The following is a 22774-nucleotide window of genomic DNA, read 5'->3' on the forward strand; positions in this document are numbered from 1 at the left end:
ATAATCATGTTTGACTTATAATTATTTAATTAATTACAACTCAATAAATAAGAGAATATAATATAAATAAATTAGGTGATTGAGAAATCATGCATCAATCACAAAATTCAACCTAAATTAAAAATCTACTCACTCATGACTAAATTAATAAAATACATAATATAATAAAAACACAAAATTGATATTAATGAGAATATAATAAAATACCTTCAATTTACATCTATTTGATTATATAATAATTTTCTCAAATGAAAGAATCTCGTTTGCGAGGTGCATTATATTTTAATACAATTTATACACGCGTGAGTGTTTATTGACAAAAAACTTACTGACGTGTTACAACTTTTTTTATTCTCTTATTTAATTAATATCACATTTACCAAGATGAGATATTACTCCCTTAATGTCATATTATGTGCCTTATTTTGACTATTAAATGGCAAATTTGATCAAATTTTGATCAATAATTAAAAAAGTTATTAATTATTTTCAAAAACTCAAAAATAGAATTTAAAGGGAATTAGAAATATTTTCTAATAATATAACTTTTTAAAATTTTATTAATTATATAATCTATTATCTTTATAATACTGCAACATGGACTTTTTAAGGAAACATTTTATTCAATCTGAATTTACCTTCATGCACTCCAGTTATTTCTCTTTAAAATACTGCAATTATACCCTCCAGTAAAAAAACTCTTCACCACCCCGGCTTATTACCTCCCGTGGTTTTTATGCTCAATCCCCTGCACCATCATCCCTCCCAGGTTTGTTATTTACTCGGAAGTCATGGACACCGTATCGAGGAAGCGAGGGCGGCCTAGGGTTGTAGTTACGGAGAAGGTGGCGGAATCTAGGCGCTTGGTCATTCAACAACGCAATGCCAGGCGTCGTAGGGCAAAAGGTATTTGTCTGCGCTCCAATATTGGTTTTGAGACTCCTAACGTTTTCATGGTTCATCATTTGCTTTCTCTTCAAAAAATCTGTTAAGTTACTATTGTCATATCATTGTTGAAGGTCAAGTGGTGATACTTGTATACTGTTACTGAAATTAGTTAATAAATGATTGAAACATACTTGGACTCAGGGAACATTTTGTGTTCCAATCTCCATGTGATTCCAGACTTGAATGTGCACTCAATCATTTCATTACAACTGCACAAAGTCTCCGTTTTATCTTCTCTTCTTATTCAATCATTGTAGAGCCCTGAATGACTAGGGAAACCATATTAAATTTAGCTCTTGTATTCTTGGGTGATATCATAGACAACCCAGCTTTCAATCCAAAATCATGAATTGTATGTGTTTTAACTTTTAAGGATGCATCCACCTGCAATTTGTTTATTTCAGTCGTGTCAATTATATAATTTTAAAGTCTGAAAGTCATAGTGATGATTTCTGCCTGGGAAAAATGCATTAGTAATGATATTATTATATCACTGATCTTCATTATATGATAAACTATGCCTGTTTCCTTTAAAGGGGTCATGGAAAAATTCGTGTAAATCTTTAACGTCAAGGCTCATGACAGCTCCAATTTTAGTAATCGGTAAAGAGAAGTCCCGAAATATTAAAAATGACCATAATCATTACCATTAGAGATAATATTGTTATGTAATGTTAGACTATGCGCAACCGCTCTGCTGGTTTTATTTAGATGCTGAAGGGAAGGGATAATTGAAGAGCATAGAAATGGTGATATCATTGTTAAAGGTCTAATGATGACATTTATATACCATTACCAAAATTAGGTAATAGATGAGAGGTGCATATGATGTAATATACTTGAACTCAGGAAACATGAATAATACCAATCAATAAAAGGATGGTTAATTGAGATGCTTTCAAGTGCCGTAGAGCTAAATTAGGTTTACCAGCTTAGATAAGAGGGGATTGGTGGTAGGATAGGCAGCGCATTTGTAAACATTACCATAGACTTAAGTAAGGTGGATATATAATGGAATGTCTGAAAATGCATCCACTTTGTAGCTAATCACTTATTTTCCTAATGGTTTGTTAGGAATCTTGTTATTGTGTTCATACTAAGGTCCAGTGAGGCCTCTGCTCCATCTTAATTGATTTTTGTTTTGTTGGATAAAATTATTGTAACGGGAATTTACTTAAATTGAATCAAATCTTTAATATATTTAATATTAAAATCATAAATGAAAGCTACAACCTACATGCATCTAAGGCTTAAGGTTTTGAATTTTTTAAATTTATTATGAGGCTATGGATGATGTCTAAGTAGTGGACATGCAGTGCCAACATCTTCAAAGCAAATTATATAAAAAAAAGAGAATGAAATTATAGGGATTTCAAATAAAGGTAATTCAAACTATTAATAGCTTTTAACAAATTAAGGTTGGTTTAACTCTTTTAATCAAGTTTATCTAATTATTCTACAAAAAATTAGATTCATGATTAAATTAAAATAAATTATATATTTTTTTATAGTGATCAGCAAATCTTCAGACAAATGCAACTTCTGATCTTGGATATTGCTCACACTAAAACTTTTGTTTCTGGATATTGCTCACAATAGAACTTCTCTTCTTGTCTTAATACTCAAAACTGATGATCAAATTATGTTTTGTTCTAAATGTAATTCTACATTTTACATCTGATCAATCAAAATCGCCTTTTAAAACTAAAACGCCATGCATTTTGTCCAATGAAGTACTTAGAAGATGCTTGCATGCATGCAAAATGATCTAATGTGTAGTTAATTAACAAAATTTCCGTTCATTTTACATTACATCTGCAACCTGCAACTCTTTTTCTTTCTCATCCATTTCCTGATTTTAATATCATTATATCCAATTCCTTTAAAATATTTATCACAATGCTTGTAAACTTGATTGCTTCTTGTAGTGCCTGTTTTTACATTCACTCTGATGGATTTATTTGATTTTTGGTTGAAAAAAGAATGCAAGATAGATTCTTTAGGGCACATACTTTCCATGGATAATTGAGAACTTGAGATATAGTTTTTGAGGTAGAATATGTTTATGTAGACACATAAAATCGTCTTTTTGCCTGCAGACCCTGATGCCACGGGAGCTTGCACCTCGTCCACTCGCGCTACCCCCAACTCGGATCATGCATCTGGGGGTCCATTTGGTTCAAGTATGCTTTCTCATGTCGTATTCCATTCATGGAGTGTATCTCTTTTTCATAGAACACAAAATAGGTTGTACTTAGCACACTTTAGGTGTATAACAAATTTGTGTGCACCTGTTTTGGGTTTGCTGGGAAAAAAATAGTGGCTCAGCCAGTAACGAGGGCAGTAGTGTTGGTTTTTGTTGATAAGATATTTCAGGTTCCAGCTTGGCAATCAACCTAGGAAAAAATTAATCCAACTAGTATCCCCAAAGAAATTGAAAAAAGATGAATAAAAGAAACGGAGGATAAACTAAAAACAGCAGTGGGCATGTTAATGGCATTGAACAGGATGAAGTTAACCATTCTTCATGACATGATTCTTTAAAGCTTCATTGAACTCACCCTATTTACTTATGTTATTATCATGCATATGTTACAACATTCTTACAGATTAGTGATCGACATTTGGTATCATATTTGTTACCAATTTGTCCTTTACATCAAGATCCTTCTGCCCAAAAATATATGACCCCTAAATATTTATGCAGAGAAAATTTGCACCAGGTTCCCTGCCCTGCTCACTTGTTATCAATTTGTTAAGCCATTAACATTTAGAACCAAAACTAGGCTTTGGATAATGTTCCTGAATATTTTTGTGCTCTGTTGCAACGTTTACAATTGTTTCTTAGGTTAGTGGCCAGAGACCTCATTGCGCTGAAGGCGTATAAACCGGGAAAAAAAACACATTTGGTGCTGGCCATTTCCTTTTTTCCTATTTCTCATGTACTTTTTTTGGCTTATAGCCTCTTATACTGCATACCTGTACTAATTTCCTGTCAACCAGCCACCAACAAATCAATACTTGATATTGGAGACCCGGCACATATTTGTGGGTTCTGCGGAGCTCACATTTGGGAGGCTAAATTCACCGGGCGTCACATAGGTACATGACCAAAAGGGTACTCAATTTGCTACGCCAAGGGTAAGGTCTAGCTACCTTTGTTACAGGAAACCCCGGAGGAACTATTTACCCTACTTACTGGGAATGATAGTCGGGAAAGGAAATTTCAGCAAAATTCCTGAATGTATAATATTATTTTCGCTCTCTGCTCCATTGGAGGAAATGTAGATGACTCAGTTAACAAAGGCTCGGGCCCCCATGTATTCCGGGTCAACGACCTTACATATCACAGTATAGGCTCTCCTCTGCCTCTTGATGGACGCGCCCCTAAATTTGCTCAATTCTACATGTATGATGGTAGGGAAGCACTTGAGCACCACCTAAAATTCCCCCGAGACAACAGTGCTCTGGATCCTGCCATAGTGGTCAGCCTTCAGGAAATGGTAACCCGGGAGAATGCTTTGGTGGGAATCTTTAAACAACTCCACCAACGTTACCCTGCTTCTCCGCAGATCCCTGTTCGCCTCAGGCTCCTGGAAAGAAGATCCACTGATGGTCATTTTGTAAACATTTTGGGTGGGAATGACTACGAATTTGCTGGCCTAGCATTAGATAATAATCTTACTGAAAAAATAGACATACTTGTCGAATACAAAGAAACAGGCCTGAAACCTATTATTAGTGAGCTCCACCCCTCTTTTATGTTACTACAGTATCAGCTGCTCTTCCCACTTGGGGAAGATGGTTACCGTCTTGGAATCAAACATCGCAATACCCAGGATGCAGCACCAAGACAAAGGAACACAGTAAGCGGTCGAGAGTATCAAGTATTTAGGCTCCAATATCGCGATGCTGAGGGTCACACTTTACTTTTGGGAGGGAGGCTATTTTTACAATATATTGTGGATGCGTGGTGCTGCGTAGAGCGGGCCAGGTTGCAATGGGTCGATCAATACCAATCGACAATTCATTCCGATCTTTATAAAAAAATTGTGGACAGCGTTACTAGGGGGACACCTCTGCATCCGATGTGGGTAAACGCATTGTGTTGCCCTCAAGCTTCACATGAGGGTTTAGGTATATACAACAAAATTTTCAGGACTCAATAGTTGTCTGTAATGCATTTGGGCACCCTGATCTTTTTTTAACAATCACCTGTAACCCAAAATAGAAGGAAATTCAGCGTGCTGTTATGGCTGCGGGCTGTCAAGATGCTTTTGTTCGCCCGGGCCTTATTGCCTGTGTTTTTAAGATAAAGCTCAACGCTATGATGGCCGATTTCATGAAGGGAGAAGTCATCGGCCGAGTTGTTGCAGGTACCATTTTGAAACTATATTTGTAGTCTGTTAGTCTTTTAAAAACATGGCTAGGTCATGGATCTCCGATTTATGCTCAGCCTCCTGTTCAGCCACACATGCTTTAACTCATGTCTTCCTAGAAAATTACCCCTGAGAGGAAGCACAAAAGTTCCTAATAGATAAATAATAGTAAAAGCTTTAGGGAAAAAATAATTAATAATTATTAGTCTTTTGTACAAAGGAAAAATTTTTAAAAAAACAAATACCTGAGATATCCATTAATTGAGTGATGAAATTGTTGTAAGACCTTCCCCAGGTTCTCTACCAAACTACTAAAGATCCACAGGCTTCGCGTATGTAGTGCTCGGGAATTATATTCTAGTACCATTATTTTATGTTTATTAGCTTCTTAATTAATTTCAATTGTTTTACTAGCCTGCACAAAAAAAAGTTCCAGCTCTTACTATGGGCAAAAACTACCATACACGCTGGTCAACATCCTCACCCTAATTAGTTTTCTTAAATGATAATAGCGTTCATACTTAAAGACTAATTCCTCATTATACGCTAGGTCGCGTTGCTCGGGCCAAAACATAATTACTCACGATATTTATCTCTTAAGTTTGGGGAAAAATATGTCCTTGTTGTTACGCAGCAGTCTACACAATTGAATTCCAGAAACGGGGACTCCCACGCGCCCACATAGTTCTTTGGCTTGCTGAAGGTGACAAGTCAGTGTCCCCCGAGGAGATAGATTATGTTGTTTATGTAGAGATATCGGATAAAGAAACTGATCCCATTGGTTATGAATCTGTAGCCCAGTTTATGATGCACGGCCCATGCGGCGCAACAAACCCTAGATGTGTGTGTATGGTGAATGGAAAATGCAACAAATTATACCCCAAGTCTTTCTCAGGTGTTACATCAATGGATCAGAATGGTTATGCTTTGTACCGGAGGCGTGACACAGGGAGAATAATTGAATGCAACAAAATAAAGCTACATAACAGGTGCCAGATTTCTTGCTAAACTTCATAGCCGTCTGACTTACCGTAAAATAAAGCTTTTATTTTTCGCAAGCACATATTACTTACCACACATCACCTTGCATGCATGTTGTACCTTACAATCATGGTTTACTCGTCAAATACCAGGCACACATCAATATAGAGTGTTGCAATCGATCGCAGTCAATCAAATATTTGTTCAAGTATATTGACAAAGGTCCCGACACAGTGACCGTAGTCATGGAAAGGGCTGGCAATTGCATAGACAGCTCAGCCAATAATACTTTCGATGCAAAAAGAAAACAAACATATGAGGTTAAAAATTACCTTTCTTGTAGGTATGTATCGGCGGTTGAGGCTTCATGGCGCATATTTGAGTTCCCGATACATTATAGGGAGCCCTTCGTGCAGCGCTTGTACTTTCATTTAGAGGATGAACAGGAAGTGCTCTTTCATGACAATGATTCTCTTTCGGAAGTTATGGACAAGCTTAATCGAGATGATAGCATGTCTGTCCAGTGGCTAATAAGCAATAGATGAGATAAAACAGGCTGTGACTTAACATTTGTACAATATCCTATAAGGTACCGCTGGGACAGTGGTGGGAAGTTTTGGGCTCTTCGGCGACAAATTGTAAGTATCGTGGGACGCCTGGTATATGCTCACCCTGCAAGTGGTGAGCTCTTTTATATGAGGATGATGCTCAACCTTGTTGTTGGCGCAAGAAGCTTTAAAGACATTCGTACTGTTAACGGTGTCATCTACACTACCTATAAGGAGGCTTGCTTCCAAAGAGGGTTACTTGATAGTGACAAAGAATGGCATATTGCCCTGCAAGATGCATCAAACTACGCTACTGCACCGCAACTCCGTGATTTATTTGTCACGATGCTTATTTTTTGTGAAGTCAGCAATCCCGCAGAACTTTGGGAGAAACATTGGGCTACTTTGGCTGATTACATGGAATATACAAAACGAAAATTGTTAGGTCTCCCCACACTCATAATCAGCAATTCTGACAAACAAGTACTGGCATTAGAGGCAATTAATGATTTACTGAAACAACATGGTAAATCATTGGGCGACTTTCCTGAGCTACCAAAACTCAGCTCTAGCTCCACACATAAGTTCAGGAACCAGCTCCTACTTGAGGAGATGCTATATGACTGTCACCAACTGCAGGTCCAAGCAGAACACCATGTTCGCAGCCTAAACCATATGCAAAGGATGGTATTTGATCAAGTCATGTATTCTGTGGATTCGGGTACTGGTGGTTTATATTTTGTGTATAGACATGGCGGTAGTGGCAAGACTTTCCTATGGTCAACTGTTATCTCAAAAGTCAGGAGCAAAGGTCAAATAGTGTTGGCAATTGCATCATCGGGTATAGCATCGTTACTTATTGAGGGTGGTAGGACCGCTCATTCTCGATTTAGAATTCCCATTGATATAAACGAATCAAGCACTTGTGAAATAAAGAAAGAAACCCATCTCGCTGAACTAATATGTAAAACGCATCTTATTGTTTGGGATGAGGCTCCCCTGAACCATCGCCACATTTTTTAGGCCGTTGATCGAACTTTTCGTGATGTGCGCCAGGCCATCGAACCAAATGCCCATACATTACCTTTTGGAGGATTAACAGTACTACTAGGTGGTGACTTTAGACAGATCTTTCCAGTTGTTACAGGGGAGGGCCGTGAAGCTATAGTGGGCGCGAGCATAAGCAAATCTTATCTATGGCGAGAATGTATCATTTTTAATTTTTTGCAAAATATGTGTATAGAATTAGATGTCCCCCGGTTACTGTAGATGGGAAACCGGTACATTTTAAGGATTGGGTGTTAAGCATTGGTAATGGTTTGGCTCCAGTTTTTGCCCTTGATGATGACGCTGATCCATCCTGGGTTCAAATCCCAAAAGAGGTACATCATCCCCCCAGTATCTGTCACTGCCAATAATATATTTACACTGCTAACTCCTTGGGCATTATTCAATAACATAGGTATTAATATGTATAGAATGATCATGTATAGCGACATACACATTAGTGAGGGTTGATCTATTTAAAGTCAGAGAACATTTCTACCAGCAAGGTTATAAAATTTTAAGTTTATCCGATTTAAAGTTATTAGTATGAGATAGTTAATTTCTTCACCTTTGGTGATATTGCAGGTCCATGTCACCTACTCTGGGGACCCAATCATAGCGATTGTTGATGAAATATACGATGACCTGCCCCACAACCACGGAAATACAAACTACCTACGGGAACGAGCAATATTAACACCCCTTAACGAGTATGTGGAAAAGATCAATCGTGAGGTTTTAAGCCATTTGCCAGGTATTGCACATGTTTATAAACGTTGTGACTCCATCTGCAAAGGCTCCGATACTTATGATGAAACACTCGATCCCCCGGAATATCTTAACACACTCAGGTTCAGCGGTATGCCAAACTATGAAATAGAGGTCAAAGTGGGTGTTCCTATAATGTTGCTTTGGAATCTGAACCCAAAGAAAGGCTTGTGTAATGGTACGCGTCTTATTGTCACTCAGTGCTGCCCATTCCTTATTGAGGGCCTGATTATAACTGGAGACAAGATTGGTGAAAGAGTATACATACCGAGGATAAACATGACCCCTGCAGATAAGACGATTCCTTTCAAAATGAAAAGAAAACAGTTCACTACTGTTGTCTGTTATGCGATGACAATAAATAAAAGTCAGGGCCAAACTGTAAAAAATGTGGGTTTATATCTGCCAAACCTAGTTTTCAGCCATGGGCAACTATATGTAGTTGTATCAAGAGTGACATCTCCGGCTGGCTTAAGAATAATGTGTTCCAATGAAGATAGTCCCACGGTTGGGTATACCAAAAATATTGTGTATCGTGAAATCTTTAATGACATACACTGCTAGAATATATATAGGCATTATGTTGTCATATCTAATCATATGTCTTTGTACACAGTTTTGATGGTTGACATCTACAGCCCTGGCTATAAGCAGCCACTCTATGAGAGGGGACAATCAATCTATATGAAGTACACAACAGTTAAAAGTAAAATAAAGAACATAATAGATAAAAGCTCAAATGTAAAAAATGTTAAAAAAAACCCTACTTCAGTGGGCGGGGCATCAATGTGATTGATTCTAGATCAAAGCCAACTTGTCTCAGGACCATTGAGTTCACTGAATTCTGGTCATGTAGGGACTTTATCGGGGTCTATGATGGACATGGAGGCCCGAAGACATCATAATTCGTAAATGAAAAAATGATTCCCAATTTTAAGAGTATGTTTTCCAACACCTACAGTACATTTTTCGATTTGTTAATATTCTTCAGAGTTTCCTGAAGAATCTTTCATTCTGTTCATGTATAGGAAAACAAACAAAAGAGGTGTTTATTTTTCAACTAATATGTCAGTGTTGAGTGGTTAAGTATTGATACTACAAGAATATTTAGTTATAATGATAGAAAACTCCGTTGTTATGTTATGGACATCCGTTAGTAAAACTGCTTGCTAACGGAATGACAACTAAAATATTCCATTGGAGGAAATGTTGTGGGAAAGTCGTTGCCAACAGATTTATTTTCATTACTAAATTTAACAGCGGAATAGCAGCGGACTAACAACAGAATTTTTATCTTAACAACGGATTTTTCCGTTGATTTTATTAGCAACCCTATGGCAACCTAATATCCGTTGTTAAATTTAGTGGCAGATTTGCAACAACAAATCTGTTGCTAATATTAGCAACCAAATGAAAACGAAATTTTTGTTGTTAAATTTTATAACAAATTACCAACAAAAAAACCGTTGATATTATTAACAACTCTATAGCAACCTAATGTCCGTTGTTAAATTTAGTGGCATGTGTTGCTAATATTAGCAACTAAATGAAAATGAAAACGAAATTTTCGTTGTTAAATTTTATAACAAATTATCAACAAAAAATCCGTTGCTATTATTAGCAACAAGAGAGAATCTCTTATTAATTTTTAGTAACAAATTCGTAACAGAAAATGCGTTGTTGATTTGAATTTTATTTAGTAACAAAATACCAACTAAATCTGTTCATTTTGGTGACAAATTTTCAAAGAAAATCCGTTATTATGTTATTTTCCCAACAGATGCATAACATATTTTCTATATAAGATTTTTAAAATCTGGACAATTTTACAAATAAAAATAACAAAAGACAAAAGTCTTTTTGTAATATAGTAACACCAGCAAACAGATATAGAAATCCTTAAATACCGATAACTAATTCAAAATGGGGCTATGAGTTACAACATCTCTCTAGCCCTATACTTAAAAACGGATCAAACATAACATCCAAAGTTAGCAAATCTGATATACTGGTACTAAACCAGATTTTGCCAGATGAGTGTAACCAAAATTATCAAGCCTAATAATTAAACGGGTACTAAACCAGATTACCAGATTTCCCCAGTGTTACGTTACACGCACACAAATATTTATAATTTCAAGTCAAATGCATACCGGACATGCTAATAAGTAGTTAAATACTAGTTGTCATCATTTTCACCATCTAAATTGGCAGGGGACTGATCACATTGAAGTCAGACTGAAGTAGCTTCAATAATCCTGGCCAACTGGATTTCCATTGCTTTCATCCGTTCGTTCATCTCAAGTAATTGGCGCTTCAGCCTTTGATTTCCTTCCTCACCAGCAAAAGCAAAGGATGACGTGCAAGACTTATTCTTGGACTGATAGAAAAGTCTTTTAGAAGAACCAACTCCATATACTCTTTTTTTTCTTGTCAAGCCCTCTAACCGCTTCAAGAAATAATGCATTATTATCCACAGGCTGCCCAGCTGCCTCATGCAGCTCACAGAGTTTTAAAAAGTTTCCTGCAGAGAGTTCATTTTACCATAATCATCAAATTCTTAACCTCAAATAATCACAAAAAGAAACATGTAATTTTCAAACTTGGGTTTTTTTTGTAGAGAATTCAGGGAGTTTTACCGTGTATTTATTTAGTACAATCCTTTATCACACAATATACAAGTTTTGCTATACATCTACAAGTCTACTTGCTAAACTTAATCAAACACAAACCAGTCCAAGACAAGGCAAATTGCAAACATCAGCACACTTGTTTAAACTAGTAAATAAGTGGGCTTGCAGAGACGCGCAATCACATTGAATTCCAAACAACTAAACCTAAAACTATACTACTATAGTATGGGTGCATAGTTGACCAAATTTATGTATACCTACTTCTAATTAATTCCCACGGACTCTATGTTAACTCTGTTTAAGCAACTTTCCAACCATTTTACAAGAATATGTGCATATGTTAATCAATAGACAAGCATATGTGCATAAATATCATAGTGGTGTAATCCTAAATAATCAAATGGATATTCTCAATAATAAAACTCACATATGTTTGTTGACTTTTTTTGTCAATCCACACGACTTCCTCCTCATCTTCACTCTCATCATCCATGATATCATCACCCTCGCCAATAAAATTCTTCTTTTTTTTACATGTCTGGTACGTGTCTCATAAAACAGTTGGTCAGCAGTGGGGGGCGCTTAAACTGAATTTTCTGTAAAAATAAAATAGAGCAAATTTTAGAGCACAACAATTTTGTTTTTAAGGAATAATTTAAAAAATCCTGTGAAAATTGCATTATACAGCTTACCAAACGAGTTGCAACCAGCCTATGTGAAGCGGAACCACTCGTATGTGTTGAAAAGGAACCATCAATCCCGCCGCACCGATTACTTCTTTGAATGAAAGACAATTTTTGAAATTTCTCAGATTCTCAAAACTTAATCCAGCTCGCATAAACATTCTTGCCAATTCTAGTATCTTATTTCTTATTCTTTTCCCAGTTGGAACGAGCTACAGAAATAACTTCAGAATATTTCCTCCTTGCAAACTAGAAGGGCACTGACTAATCTAGCAATTTATATACTGTATATTATAGTTGTAGTTCTAGGATTCACTGTAGGCCCTAACTAAGAAGTTTTTCACAAAGATTTGAAACCTTTTAAAACATTTTCCTTAACTGATACTGACTTATTCTAACAATAGTAGTACATATTTCTTTCAGAATTAGTCTCTAAACACCAAGAGGTGTCTGCAAGTGTAGTTAAGAAGGCTTTTATGGCTACAGAAGAGAAATTCCTCTCTGGCGTGCAAGATCAATGGCGCACCAAACCACAACTTGCACTTGTTGGGACATGTTGTTTGGTTGGAATACTTTGTGATGGACTTCTACATGTTGGTAATGCTGAGGTCTCTAGAGTGGTTCTGGGGAGGGCAGATAGATCAGTTAACGGAGTCACAACAATGCAATTATCAAGAGACCACAAATGTAAACATTGCATCTGAAAGAGACGAGCTTCATTCGTTATATCCAGATGGTTCAGGTATTGTGGTTTTAAGACATAATGTTTGGCGTCCGAAGTGTATCATACAGGTAATACTATGGATTTTCTTGGTCTACCCTTTAAATTCATAACCGGTTTAAGACAGATTGTTGCAAATGTGATTACATGATTGTAGATGCAAATGAAAGATAAGGTGATGCAATCTTGTTTTCAGATTTCAAGATCCATTGGAAATGCCTATCTGAAGAAGGCGGAATTCGACAGGCACCTCTCTTGACTTTCTCATCTTTGCATCAGACGGATTATGGGGGCAGCACAACAACTAGGTGGCCGTTGATGTTGGCCAGATGATATACATTGGTAAAACAGGAAGTACTTTTGAAAATGGGTGAACCCTAGGATTACAGATATAGTTTGTTGGACCTTCAGTGTTGTGTATACCAACTGGGTTTATTGTCTCTAACATGTATTTTATTTTAGCTTATTTAAGTATCGTTTTCCATAAGATAATTATTAAAATTTCTAATTCCACTTGTCAGGGATTGCACAAGAGAAGAAGGCAGAGAACCCCAGTGCTGGTCTTGAGAAGCTGAGCCGCCATCTGGTGTTGATGTAGAAGCAATTAAGAAAGCTGCATCCATGAAGAAGAAGAAATCGAGTAAAGAGATGGATACAGCTGCAAAAGAGTGCAAGGTTGGCTGGGGCAAAGAAAAAGGAGAAGAACCACTGCAACCAGCAGCCTGTGCACTATAATGCTCTTGTTCATTTTGTGAACCACTTAAATCATTTTGTCAGCTCGAGGTCAGAACTTATAATGTATCCTCTTTGTTCATTTGTGGAAGGAAATAATAAACATTAAATAATTTTAAATAATTATCTTGAATAAGTCACATTAATTCTTAAAAACTAATATAAAAAATATTTAAAAATAAAAATTACATTTTAGATCACCATCAATGCTCTTGTTTGACGAGGTAAATTACGAGTTTCAATGAAAATTTTATAGTTAACTAATATTATTATATATATTTAATTTTTATTGGTGACAATATATACATTATTATTTCATTCAAATAATGATTTAAATTTTAGTTATGTTATTTATCTTAAATATATCCATTTTTAATGTATATATCATACGAAACAAGTCAATTTAATATAAAATAAATTAAATAATGGGTTGACCATATCTAAATTACAAGTTTATGTATAACTTATTTTTTATTTGACTAATTTTTTATTTATCAATATTATATTTTACTTTTTTTATAAAATAATATATAATATGTCATGTATATAATTTATCTGTTTAAGATAAATATTTAATTTCTAAAATATAAAATAACATATTAAAATTTAAATGTATAAGTGTTTTTTAGTTAATTTGATTTTGTAATGAAATTACTTTTTTACTTTATTTATTATATTTTGTTTATAAACTTTAGTTTTTTATTATTTTATGTAATTTTTTTTTTAAATTAGTTGGGCACTTTTTAAAATTTTGAAGAGGATACTTAAAATCTTAGGCAGAGTTTGGCATAGCAGCTTTTTTATTATCATGCAGAGGAAAGATTATGAAACTTATGGTTAGGATTAAGTGGGTTTCTGTAATGTTTTCATCTTTCATTTTGCTGAGCAGTCTTTTCTTTTTTCTTCTGTAGAAACTAAATGGATGTTACTCAATCATACCTTTTTTGGCTCCAGTTTTTGTTGATTTTTTTGGACACTTAAATTAGTTTTTGCATGTAAACAAATTAAAGCAAGACAAATCTAAATATAGTTAGCTAAATTTGTCTCGCATACCAAAGTAAAAATTATTAGTTTATTTAACCACTCCTTTTGTGTCAGGCTAATATTTATTATCTGATAAAATTAATTATCTATTATAAACACATATATGAATTTCAACAAATCTAAATTTTTCAATGAGTAATATTTTTTAAAAAAAAACTAAAATTTCACTAAATTATACACATATATATTTAAAATAGTTATTAAATTATAATATCAAAAATTTCTAATTCAATAAAATTTAAACCTTAAATTTTTCATTTTAAATTAAATTCAAAATTATATATATTTGAATCTTGAAATAAAAACTTTTAACAAAATAAATTAATTTATTAGCATTAACAGGATGTAGTAAAATTTGGATAATTTGCCTAGTTATTAAAGACTATTTGTCCCCACAGTTACAAGAGTCCTTTCACATACACGTAAATACTCAGCCTTTTAATCTATAAGCGCTAGGTTTTGAAAAGTTTACCAGATACCATATATCCAGTTCAAAACTTTTAAATGATGCTTACCAATAAATTAAAGGCAAACACCTGCTCTGTCAAAAATGGATATCACTAGCCCTCAGCGTAGCGCCTGGCGGTAGCCAGCATACCAAGATCTTGGAAGCCTCAATTTTGGTTTACACTTCCGCAGAACCCCTGTTCTTGTCCTTGCACAATGGGATAGTTGCTCATCCAGGACCTATTACGAAATGATGATGAATTATATTTTGCTTGATGCACAGGTGCGTTTATCTTGCATTCTAGGTGCGTTTATCTTGCATTCTCTGTCAAAGCATATATATAGCCAGGGAAACTAACAAACAAATAATACAACTTATTACATTTCTTGGTAACTCCATGCTACAAGTGCTAACTTTGTTCCTCTTGTAGCTTCGGAGCCTCTAAAATGATAAAAAAAATTACACTTCTTTTTAGTATTGTGTCCAACCCCCCTTTCTTGTCAGATTCATAATTAGCCTGTGCTGCTTTCATATGCCAATATGCTAAATTGTGGCCTTGGGTGATCCGCTCACTCTCCTTTGCAGGACACAAAATTCTGGGCCGTTGCAGCCTTCAAAGAGTAAGGACAAATTCAATCGTGTTTATTTGTTGGCTCACTTTATCATATATCCTATTTCAGGGTAGCGCCCGCCACTACAGCCAGCAGGCCCATCGATACGGATAGGATAATCATTCTTACCAAAAAAACAAATATATCCAATTTACACCAAGCGTGTGGAATTAGTCGCTTCAAATACGACTTCTACTCTCAGCAAATAATTGCTTCACGAATTGGAGAAGCGTCAAAGTTAAGCGGTAATAGTACTTATGCTTATAGTCACTGATAAAAACACTTCACATGCCATGCTCGCCCAATAAATGTTTGTAGAATAGTTATGTTACCCTTAACATAATATCCTTTCTGCTATGTTTGTGGTGTAATTAAAACTAAATTGAGTCCTGCACTAATAGCATTGAGCAATTAGACCTTATTTTAACCACGCGCAGGTACAAATAACACATTTTGACATAATGTGTGTGGTTATTTTAGATCCAAAAAAATAATATGTGTTGACAGGACATCTATTTTCCTATAATAACACCTTTTGACACAATGTGTGTGGTTATTTTAGAAAATCCAAAAAAATAATATGCGTTCACAGGACATCTATTTTCCTATATAGCTTGGCAGAGATCCAGGTACGTTTGTGGGGTGCCAAAAAACATTGTTTGAGATGAACTTCAGGGATTATCGACAAAAAAAACAAAGTCTTAATCATTACTGACCTATCATCTAAGCAGAGAGAAGGTATGTAAAACACTCAAAGGTGTATGGATCCCAAACTAACAGTTTAAATGTTGTTGCTCCTATTTTAATATGACAGGAACCTTATATTTATCATCAACTCAAGCAACAACTATATCCTTTAATCCCAAATATGAAAAAGCACCCAATCTTGGAAAGCTCATTGGCCAAGAGTATGGAGAATTCATATGCCCCATACTTGTGAAACCTATCTTGGAAAATTGCTACTCCCGGACCATGATCCTCCTACCTTCACATTAGCCGAAATCTTAACGAGCTCATTATGGGTCCATTAAAGAGTAAACAATAACACAACTTGCTCTTTCTATCCATTAATGTCATATCTTTTCCCATTTACTGCCTACTTCTTAAAACTCATGCAAACAAGATATGTATATGTTAAAGGGAAATAGGCTACATAACATTAGCTTCCTACGCATATGCTCAGTGCGACACCTGATTTTCACTCATTCATGTTAAAAATGTTTTGTTAAACATTTTATAAATACAAAACATGCAGTACTGTTGCACGATCACAATTTGAGGTTACACTGCTAGCACAGCCTTTTGAAATTGTTCCGCGGAAACACGCTTTAAACAAAAAAAGTTTTCAGGGCCCAAATAATATATGTGTTACTGAGTGTCAAACTTCCACAAAATCATCCAGACAACTTCAAGTGAGAACAACATGATCCAAGCAGGACTAACACCCAGATAGTAAGTCATTGCACTCACAACAACTACCTTAACGGTAGGTTTCATTATGCCTCAACATAGAAAACACAACATTCAATAAAAATATCACTTCAATGGAATATGAAATATAAACTATTCTAATAAGGAACATTAACAAAAAAAAGTATGTGTCATTCATGTTACCAATATCTCCACTAAAATCAGTAGGCGCTTTTAAAGATTATACACCGGAAAATCATACTATTTCTTAGCCTTAAGGACCAGAAACAATATAGTAGAGCCAGGATGAAATATAAATACATTCTCTAAAGGCCCACACATGTTAGACCATCAAGAACATAATATAACATAGATTTAAGGCCAGTCCTGATTTCCTATCTATGCTTACAATGTTTAGTTGAAACAGAAAAAAATTGTGTCATCCTAATTATATTTAGTCAAAAATGAGATTGTAGACTAATTTTTAAATATTACAAGGCAAACATTTATCTTACCAATATAACCAATATCACAATAAAATATCATACCCCGAATTGAGTTCGTCAATGTATAGTCTAACAATTAATTTTGTGACTACATATCTATCAAAAAATTAAACTACATTATTACACTAATTAAAATTTACTATGATTTTAGCTATAGAGTAATCAAATAAAATTTACTACATATAATTAAATCCTAGAGGCACATGATATAACTACCCATTTTCCTGCCATGACATTTTACAACAAAATTCATGCATAATTAAAAGGATAAATGAAACACAGCAAAATCATGGAAACTCAAAAGACTTAGAGTATTTATGCCTTGTCACAAGCGGAAACTGTAATTGTACAGCCGTTACATACTTCAACAAAAAAACTGAAGAACTTTACACATGCCACATGAAATAGAGAAGAACTTTACACATGCCACATGAAATAGAGCCGTAGGAGTGTCCTATAAATGTAACGCACATCAACACTTAATTACTAAGTTCGCATATATATACATCTATCAACTTCTTCCCCTGCTTCACTGTCGTTTAAAGAACATGGAACCAACAAAAACTCTGATATCTTCCCTAACATCCAAATCAAAAAATGCGTTTCTCCATGTTCGTGTTACCCGTATTTGGGAATCGGTCAACATCAAGAAAAACACAATCTTCCACACAAATGTTGTCTTCATCAACGAAGAGGTAAGCTTGCAAATTTTTAAAAAACTTATTATCCTTTTACTTCTTTTTTCTAAACAAACCAAATATATTTTTAGGGGTCGCAAATTTCTGCAAAAATCGGGAACAATCAAAAGGATGAATACTTTCCTTTGCTGGCAGTGGGATTGATTTACAATATATCTGAGTTTATCATTGTGGCCGGTGCAAAAGAATATAGGCCATTAGATAGGGATTTGAGCCTCACCTTTTACTACAAAACAATGGTTAAACCTGTGGAGGATACAGAGGCTATCCCTAAATATAAGTTCGACCTCAAGAGCTTTGAATTTGTGCCACTACTGCTCTGAAAGGTGGAAAATTTCATTGGTGAGCTTCTTTGTAACCTACCTTAATTCATAATACCCTACATAGTTAATACCCTACATACTTATTGTTCCACATATTTTTCTCTCCAGAGGTTATTGGCATGGTGGAAGCTATGGGAATTTCAGAGCTTACTTCTAACGGCTCACGCAAAACCGATGTCCGCCTTGTTGATGACAGGTTTAACATTCCAAACAAACCGTTGTGGTGCATAGTATGGAGTCTTTTACAATATATTTTCTTTGTCAGCAATTCGATAAAATAAGTTCACATCCTCTATTTTAAACCGGAAATAACGTAAAATAGATACCTTTTCATACAGTCAGCAAAAAGTGTGATAACCCGTTTATAGTTAAAAATAATTCTCACATACATGATCCCAATGATGTTTCCCAGGTTTTGGTATTAAGATAGAGTTTATTCGAGTCCAACCTTATTATATATAATATGTTTAATACGGCGTTCACTGCAAGAAACACGTAACAAAATCTTGTTAGTTTAATACTATTACCTTCACGTTAAAGGAATTAATATTTTAACTGAACACTCCTAGCAAGTCACATAACATCGTATCTGTATTATGACGAAAATTGAGACAGACAAGATAGATAAGCTGCTCAAGTCTATGACACTAACCATTTCTGTTTCTTTTTATACAACGCTTGTTAAATCAGAGTTGGTAAATGAAAACTTCAGCATAGTTATGATTAAAATCAAAAATGCCTGGTCTAAAATTACCCAAGCAAGGTCATACTAAAAACTTAAGAGGAGAATGATCGCTCAAATATGATATATATCGTATATTGGCATACAACTTAAATACACAACCCAAAAGAAAATGATACTCACATCATGAGTAGATTACTCAGGTTTGCACATCCAGTTGGTAACTCTCATCTCACTGCAAATATTTATACAATTAGGTTAAGGCTGGAGCAACACTAAAAGTTCTGGCAAACCATAAATGTGCAATAGTGCAAGTAATAACTAATTTACTTAAATTATTGTTATGTGAGTGATTGGAAAATATTTTGCTGATAATAGCCTATATTTTGATACTCCTTTGGCCCATGTGCTGAACAAGGAGCAGAAAATGGTCGTTACACTGTGGGAGGAGAAGGCCGCACAATTTCGGAGGTCGCTAGAAGCTGCGGATGGCAAAGCTGCTTTTGTAGTAATCACTGGCCTCCTTGCAAAAAAATACTCCTCAGGTTAGCTAAACTTACCCCAGGCTCCAATTTAGTTTACTATAAAGGCATCCTAAAAATAATAGACTATATTCCACAATTGTTCTCTTAAGTGGAGACGGGACTACCACCTACTGTAGCATTGACTACGCACCACTGAATGCCCTCAAGTCAGCCATAATAGCATCTACTGGCCGCGCCGAGGAATCCCTGCCACCACCTACAACCCCGCGACTAATGCTCCCCACAACAGAGAACAAAAAGGAGATGACAATCCGCAAAATTTTTAGAAACTCCCGCGCCTACGGAGGGAGAGGTGATAAGCTAACCCCTAAATCATGCTTTAATAATTCAGTACATAATATTTACAACTAAAAGCTTGGTATACAGGCTATCCGGATGCTCTGCGAGGGAACAATAATAGACATTTCAAGGCATGATAGCTAGTACTACAACTGCTGCCCCAAGTGCCCTTGCGGGGTTCAGATCAATGGAGACATCCTCTGGTGCAGATTATGTGACAAAGTCATAGAATCATACAGACGGGGGTAAGCAGTCCTGATACATTTTCTACATACACCAAATTCACATGCAAAGCAATAACACGGTAACCTAACACAACAACAAATACATTTATAGGGTTAATGTGGGTGTTCAAGATCTCTCTGGAAAGACAACTTTAACCCTGTTCACCAAAGAAGTTGAACGCCTGATTGGAGTGCCTATAGAGAAGCTCGTGGCCGAAATTGGAAAGGTATATTTCACCCCCTCAAACCTTATGCATATTACTTAAGAGCCACCAACAGGAAACTAAACAAATCATTCTGTATCAGGATAACCTCACTCCTGAGATACCTCCAGTAATTAATAACTTGGTCGGGAAAAAATGCCTCTTTGAAGTCAAGATAACATGCAAAAATACCCATGGACATGAGTACTACATTGTCGCCAGACTCTCTGAAACTCAGGACACTAATGCCACTCATGCTGGCACTCACTACCCACCAGCTCAACCTGAGGCCACATCAAGCACTGCCAATCTCCAAAGGAGGAAGAAACAGAGAATCGCCTAGGATTGCCTTTTCTCGACTAAAACCTTCATTAGTCAACGCCAACAACTTGCTTGCTTTCTTTATTTTATTTGCATTTTCAGCTTTGGACAAAACTAAAACAAAGAAAAACTTGATGCTCTCTTAATTAATATTTAATCAATGCTTTTTGTGCTCAACTAAGCTCTCACCGAAGATATTCTACATGCTCCAAAAATAACTTGTTGCTAATATAGATTACTAACATTTCATATACATATGTAACCACTAGGCTCATGTACAACACTCTGCACCACAGCTTAGCATCTTTGCTGACCCTTAAAACAGAGCTAAAATAAAACATGCCCGTAACTCGCACGGGCTTTAGAGCTAGTATATATAATATGCGATCAAATATTGATCAAGTTGGCTTTATAATATTAAAAACAAGACATGACATGTAATATGAGGTGGAAAAAGTACTTATTTTATTTCGTAGACTGTTGGCGGGAAACCCTAAATTTTACGGTTCCCGTGAAGAAAGAATGAGAATGCATGGTAGTTGTACATACATAGATATACTAAAAAAAATCCTGCAAATTTAAACCCTAAAAGTATGGTGATTTGCATCTGCATGTGCACACACAGGAAGGGCTGTTCATGAACCGAACCGAGCCGAGTTTTGATCAAACAGAGCCGAGCTTTAATTTTTTTTCAGACGAACCGAGCTGAATCAAGCTTTTGTATCGAACAAAAATTGTGTTCGAGCTCGAGCTCGTTAACTAACGAGCCGAACACGAGCTTGTTCGCGAACATAAACGAGCCGAGCCGAGCCAAAAAGAAATTCAGGTCAACCGATATTTGACTGTGAAAATAACTTATCAAATAATTTTTTTTTTGAAACTTTGGTTATATCACTAAAATATATATTGACATTCATACGGTTAGATCGAGGAAAAATATTTTTAAAAAAATTGAAACACCAATTAATGACTAAACACTAATTAGTGATAATAGTCAAACTAATACTTGACTTTTAAAATAACAAACCAAATAAAATTATTTTGATCTGAAAATTTGGTTATATCATTAAAATATATTTATTTTGACATCCATATGGTTGGATCAATTAAAAATAATTTTAAACAAGTTTAGATACTAATACAGGACTAAACACTAGTTACTAATACTAGTCAAACTAATGTTTCACTGTTAAAATAGCAAACCAAATAAAATTATTTTAATCTGTAACTTTGGTTATATCAATAAAATGTATATATTATGACATTCATACGGTTGGATCAATATAATGTATTTTTAAAATAATCAAAACAACAAATCATGACTAAATACTAGTTAGCGGTAATAGTCAAACTAATACTTGACTGTTAAAATAACAAACCAAATAAAATTATTTTATTCTGAAAATTTGGTTATATCATTTAAATATTTTTATTTTGACATCCATACGGTTGGATCAATTAGAAATAATTTTAAACAAGTCTAGATACTAATACAGGACTAAATACTAGTTACTAGGACTAGTCAAACTAATGTTTTACTGTTAAAATAGCAAACCAAATACAATTATTTTAATTTGTAACTTTGGTTATGTCAATAAAATGTATATATTATGACATCCATACGGTTGGATCAATATAAAGTATTTTTAAAATAATCAAAACAACAAATCAGGACTAAACACTGGTTAGCGGTAATAGTCAAACTAATGTTTGACTGTTAAAATAATAAATCAAATAAAATTATTTATGATCTGAAAATTTGGTTATATCATTAAAATATATTTATTTTGACATCCATAGGGTTGGATCAATTAGAAATAATTTTAAATAAGTCGAGATACTAATACAGGACTAAACACTAGTTACTAGTACTAGTCAAACTAATATTTGACTGTTAAAATAGCAAACCAAATAAAACTATTTTGATCTGAAACCTTGGTTATATCAATAAAATATATATTTTATGACATCCATACGGTAGGATTGATATAAAGTATTTTTAAAATAATCGAAACAACAAATCTGAACTAAACACTAGTT

General features: G+C 34.9%; 1 long non-coding RNA gene and 1 pseudogene across 1 annotated transcript; both read left to right on the forward strand.

Annotated features, from left to right (window-relative positions):
* Positions 1–4190: 4190 nt before the first annotated feature.
* LOC141661046 (uncharacterized) lies at positions 4191–13306 on the forward strand (annotated as a pseudogene).
* Positions 13307–19756: 6450 nt separating this feature from the next.
* On the forward strand, positions 19757–20838 carry LOC141659155 (uncharacterized). Its single transcript, XR_012549636.1, has 4 exons — positions 19757–19999; positions 20074–20231; positions 20323–20437; positions 20517–20838. It is a non-coding gene; the product is annotated as an uncharacterized LOC141659155 (long non-coding RNA).
* The last annotated feature ends 1936 nt before the right edge of the window (positions 20839–22774 follow it).

This window comes from Apium graveolens, chromosome 5 (genome assembly GCF_009905375.1).
Source record: "Apium graveolens cultivar Ventura chromosome 5, ASM990537v1, whole genome shotgun sequence".
Lineage (NCBI taxonomy): Eukaryota > Viridiplantae > Streptophyta > Magnoliopsida > Apiales > Apiaceae > Apium > Apium graveolens.